We start from the raw sequence: 6335 nt of genomic DNA on the forward strand, positions 1-6335 counted from the left end.
TACCGAAAGGTGTAAAGTGTCTAATAAACAAACACAACAAAATCAAGAACACAAACTATTGCTTTCCTGCTACCTTACAAGAATTAAAGATTGTTATTATTATCAATGGTTCCCCCACGTAGAAGGGATTTTACCAAAATTCGTGGGCTTAAACCGTCATTAGACATTACCCTTCTTTATCGACAGACTTCGCAGCCGGCTGTTTAGAGTACAGGAAAATTACGGGGCCAGTGTAACGATCCTACTGACTCTATCAAGGGATTTTACCAATTAAATTCAATTTAACAGCACATTTTTCACTACACGTCCACTACTGCAACGGCAAACATGTGTATCCATATAAAATCATATTATAACCAAACACTACAACAGCTGCAGCGTACTTTTCCAACACAGATATCAAATTCGCCTATGTTTAATCGTCACGCCGTAAACAATTTGCGATCTGTTGGGACAAGAAACTTTTGTAATTTTTCTGGCACACTTTCCTAACACAGATGCGTTTGTGCGAAATTTGTTGGCTCGAGGCGCTTTGTCACTCTTTCTGTCGTACTTACTAAACAAAGACATCAAAATGGTCTAGGTTTAAGCGTTCTGTTAAGAAATCTTGTTCCGATGAGGAAACTTTGTCACTTGTTTTGGCGTACTTCCCAAGCACAGATCTCGGATACTTTTTCATTTCGACGTATCTAAAAAAGCTGCGGATACGGCGATACTAATGCATTGAAATGAAAATTTTCAAAACATAGTGACTTCGCTAGCTATAGTGACTTCGGCAACCGATTCATGCAAAGCTGATGCGTCAAAATGCATTAGTATCGCCGTAAACAGCGGAAAAGAGGAGACACGAAGAGAATCTCATTGTCGGATACGTCGAAATGAAAAAGTACCCGAGAGACATCAAATTGGTATAGGTTTAGATCGTTAAAACTATGATGGCGTCTTTTTCAACAAATCACGAAGTTGGACAATGCTTCATTATTTTCAATTGTACGTATTTTAAAATCAATAGGTTTCATTATTGGTGTGGATGCGTAAAAGATTTTCAGATCGATTGCCGTAAAAATATTTAGAATGAATCGAACCACTAAGCTATTAGCGCTCAAAATCTTTCATTATTTCGTGACGCTCGCATTTTTTGATGTTTTGGGATGAAACCCTATCCCGAACCTTGCCGTAAGACGTAGTCCTACGTCAAAAATGAACTACCCATGGGTTCATAATTACATAACTGACAAAATGAATCATCAAAGGTTGAACCCCTCAGAAACTTGCAAAACTCCAGATAGTGACAAAAGTTGCCTGAGATTTGCAATTTATGTAAATACTGCAAAGTTTAATTTGTGGCATTACAAAGTTTGCCGGTTCAGATAGTTTTGAATAATTTTGATTTGATAATATCGCTTTACTATAACGGAAATAACCGGGTCCAAAACGCCTAAATGTAGCTCTAACGCTAACGTAACTACGAAACTAAATGCAACTACGTTACTGATGTTTGCCGTGACTGCAATCTGGCGTATGCGGTTTGAGTCTTCGCTTAATGCGATTTTTATGTGGTCGGGGTGCTGCCAGAACGAATCAAGCGCCAAAACATTATTGCAAGTTGCAGTGAAACTACTAAATGCACAGCAACTGCATGCAGGGGAACAGCCAAAGCAATCAGTGTTGCTATCTAAATGGAACCGTTGCAGTACATCCTAGAGTACATCAATACTCAGTCGTTTTTCTTCTTCAAACATCAAACCCTTGGAATAAAAATCAACAAAAATTATCGTACCTCACATTTAGTTGAACACTACTGTCTTACCTGACTCACAACAAATATACGTGTTATTGAAATAAAATGTATACTATACCGTTTTATTCGTTTAAAGCGTATATGCATTTTATTCTGTTAATACGAATATCGAATAAGTTTTTTGTAAGTTATGTTCTTATTATTGCTTAAAACCTGTAAAAAGTTGCACGAATAACACTCTAGTTTGACAAAGAAAGCATTGCATACTACCGTCAAGCCCCAAACACAATGCATACGGATTTTACTACGTTGCGGCAATTTGACAGTTTTTTCATGGGTTTTCTGTCAAATTTCCGCAACGTAGTAAAATCCGTATGCATTGTGTTTGGGCCTTCACTTGAAAAATAACGTTTTTGTAAACTATTTTCAGGGGTGCGAATTGGCCGAGGGAACGTCGCTCATTTCAACTTTTCCCGATTTTGAGCTCCGGCGAACACAACGCATATTCGCTATGAGTCAGGTAAAAAAGTAGCACCATCTATGATCGACATTCCCAAATATCAAATAGCGACATGGGTACCCCTCGAAGTAGCAAGTATTTTTTATGGGGAATTCCCCTTCTTTCGTCAAAAAGCGCCAGTTTGACCAATACGGAGACATTCCCAGCTAAGAACATATTTGAAATGACGGTTTAATCGGTACGAAGAATGAAAAACGAGTGTTATGTCTGTTTGTCTGTGATAATAGTGCAACTGCAAAGTGACCTAAAGGTGCCGTTCAAATATTACATAACGCAGCAGGGGGTGAGGGTATGTTGTATTTGTGTTACAATTTGTTATGAAATTTTTTGGTGGAGGGGGCTTTGAGTGATAATGTTACGCGTAACTTCATAAATAAAAATATCGAAAAATTAAGCTATTCAGCTGATGTATAAATTATATTATTATATATAAATTATACCACACATCTACTGTTTGGCAATCAGCAATTTGACGGCTCGCAAAGATTTGACATGAATAAATGACAGCTCGATGGGATTTTACTCGCATTTTATCTGCAAATTCCTTGTATTTCGCGTTTTTGGTGCAATTTGCAATAGAATATCATTACAAGAAATTATGCATAGGTTAATATTACCGAAGACCTATATGAACAATGTTGTATAACAATGTTTAATATTTCCTCTTACAACTTACTGTTTTTGTACTTATTCAAATGAACTTATTTATACTTACTCAGCAATTTCATGGGAATAGAATCTATCAAAATTGAAAAGTGCTCCGATTTTGTGTCGTTTTTTTACAATTATTCATTTTCAAAAAGTATTAGACTCGTATTTTATTCGTTTGGCGTTCGGGGTGCCTCTTTCGGAGATAGGATGGCCCTAAAATTTGTCGTATTGCCAAACTTTTTTTTTAAATCATAACTTTTGAACGACTGAACCGATTTTCATGTGAAAGGTATTATTGTTCGTAGTTGTCGTGACGCTTGGTACCACCATAAGCCATTTTATTAGAGCAGCAAGGTCTTCTAAAAAGCACGACTTAATTGCGCAACAATACCCAACAGAATGAATTTCGGTACTTTTGTTTTTTTCCAGTCCCCTCGTATGAATAGAACTGATATAAAGCAACTATCACAGTGTTGTGTCCGGGGCCTATAGGATAGCGTTCGGGATCAATATATATGAAAGCGCGTGTGTGCTATAGAAGTACATTTATTCAACTAACTTACAAAATGGGGCTATACAAGGGATCGGTCACTCGGCACAGCCGTTTTTATGTTAGGCGACTTGAAACGAACCGAGCTGTGCCGATGCTGTACCGAAAGTGCCGAACTGCAAGATTTGTTAAATTCGTTAAAATCTGATAGATCTGGCAACCGTGCGAGATGATTTTGACAACTGGCAGTGCTCCCATTTCATATGTAAAATTGAACAGGAGGTGTGTAAAGCCCTATAAATGTTATTTTTATATAAGGCTTTAGAGGTGTGCCGTTTGATATCTCTGCAGTGCCGGGGCACTATGTGCTGAGTGTCCGACCCCTTGGGGCTTATATCTATTCTATTATGTAGCACGAGTAGCTCAGTGCCGTGCTGCCAGAAAGGGATCCAATATCTCCCCCTTTAAGCCCAGAGTACGGGATTATAACGATCCGGTTCTCTGCGTTCACGTTCCGATCTCCGAGGAAGCGCCCGCTCATCAGATGTGTTCGGCGCATTCGCATTTGTAACATTTTCAGAGTCGACCGGTTGCAGTCGAATATGAAAATCATCCATTAAGACATCTAAAGGAAGCTAGTTTCATGCCACTGTCGGAGCTGCAGCGCAACGACGCCGCAATTGGTTAACGTGTGCTTATGTTGGTCGATAGTAACCTTCGATTTGGATGATATAGTTCACCTAGCCTTCACGTTCAATAATTCGTCCGGAGGCCAACAGAAATCCTGCCGACGATACACGTGTGCGTTGACTAAATCCCCTACCACAAACTGCGTTGCACGGTGCCGTGCTTTTTATTGAAATAAGCATTTTATTTCTCGTTAGTGGGAGTGCTAACAATCGTTTCCTCAGAATAGCGTAAAAAATCGAACGTGGTTCTCAGACGTCGACTCAACATCACTTCTGCAGGCGTTTTCCCATCTGGAGCTTGTGGATTAGGTGTCGTTCGGAAGTTTGGAGGAACACCTGCAAACTTTCCTCTAAGTTCTCCCCCTCACTAATTTTCTTCACAGCTCGTTTTAGTGTGTCAACGAACCTTTCCGCTTAACCGTTTGACGCAGGATAATATGGTGCAGATGTTACATATGAAACTCCGTTTTGTTTAAGAAAATTTCCAAATTCTGCACTCGTGAATTGGGGTCCGTTGTCAGACACTAAAGATTTGATGGAGCCAAACCGAGCGATGCATTGATGCAAAAAACTAATGGTTGTTTTTGTGGAAATCGAAGACGTGATGAATATTTCGGGCAACAGCCAACAACCAAAAAAAAATATTTCCCTGCGTTGTCGACGTGTACTCTTTCCCAAATTCCACTAGGCGTTGACCACGATTGCAGTGGTGCTTTCGTGGGAAGCTTTGCTACAGATACACACTTCTCACACGAACGGACGATATCTTCGATGTCACGATCAATTCCAGGCAAGAACACGTAACTCCTCGCTATAGACTTCATACGCACGATACCTGGGTGCGCTTTGTGCAATTGCTTAAGGATGCAGGAACGGAACCTTTCCGGGACAACGATGCGATCGTTAAATAAAAAGCATCCGAGAGCGAAACGCCAACAAAAGAAATGTTTCGCTTCTGGATCCAAAACTTTCACCTGAGCATCAGGCCAGCGATGACGATGATATTTCAAAGTTGCTTGCATTGATTTCGATTGCGCTGTAGCTTTTCGTATCATATCGTGTGTCACTGGAATATTGCTAACCGTTGAATGAAAAACTCCTTCCATGTCTTCTTCCAGTTGCAGTGGAGGAATGACATAATTCTCGTCGTGATGTTTTTGTTTGCATGTCAAACGAGAAAGGACATCCGCGTATCCAAACTTCTCAGTCGCTACATATTCTATACGAAAATCATATGTTAGCAGAATTGTAGCCCATCTCTGCAGACGATTTGCTAAATGGACCGGTATTCCGTGCCAGGGGTCAAAATGTGTCAACAGGAGATCCGATGTTAGAGTCGGTTTGAACTTTTCGAATGAACTCTGACACTCAGGAGTCCAATTTCATGTTGCATTCGACTTAAGAAGGCAACCCAACGGGTAACGCAACTGATGCATGAGCATGCCCGATACAAACTTGGCGTAATAATTTATTGCTCCTAAAAACGAACGTAACTCTTGGAGGTTTGTGGGAGGCGGCATATCCGAAATTGCTTGAAACTTGTCTGGATCCGACCGAATTCTAGAGCTGTCGATGACATGTCCAACATATTTAATTTCATTCATGAAAAAGCGACATTTGGAAAGCTGAAGGTGAAATCCATAATCTCTAATGCGTTCGAGAACAGCATGTAGGTTTTTGATATGATCCCCTTCCGTAGCACCACCCATTAGGATATCATCAAGATATGTTCGTACTCCCTTCAGTCCAGCTACCATTGAGTCCATGATTTTCTGGAACGCTCCCGGTGCTGGCTTGACACCTGGGGCCAGCCGGTTAAAACAAAACAGTCCTCTGTGCGTATTTATTGTTAAGAGGTTTTTAGACTGCTCATCCATTTCAATTTGCAAGTTTGCTTTAGAAAGATCGATGATGATGAAATGACGCATACCAGCAAGAGAAGCAAATATATCATCGGGTACCGGTAACGGGTAGCTATTTGGTTGAAGTGCATTATTTAAACCGCTAGAGTAGTCGCCGCATATACGAATTGTGTTGTTTGCTTTTCGTATTGCAACGATCGGTACTACCCAATCGGAATGTTCTACGTAAGTGATGATTCCCATACTCCCCAATCGTTTTAACTCCTTCTCCAAAGGTTCATAAGCAGTTTGCCCTACCGGGCGTCGAGGCACATAAACAGGCGGTTGGTTCGGTTTCAGGAATAATTTCACCTTTGTTTTTGTGCATAACCCAAGCGAATCT

This window comes from Sabethes cyaneus, chromosome 3 (genome assembly GCF_943734655.1).
Source record: "Sabethes cyaneus chromosome 3, idSabCyanKW18_F2, whole genome shotgun sequence".
Taxonomy (NCBI): Eukaryota; Metazoa; Arthropoda; class Insecta; order Diptera; family Culicidae; genus Sabethes; species Sabethes cyaneus.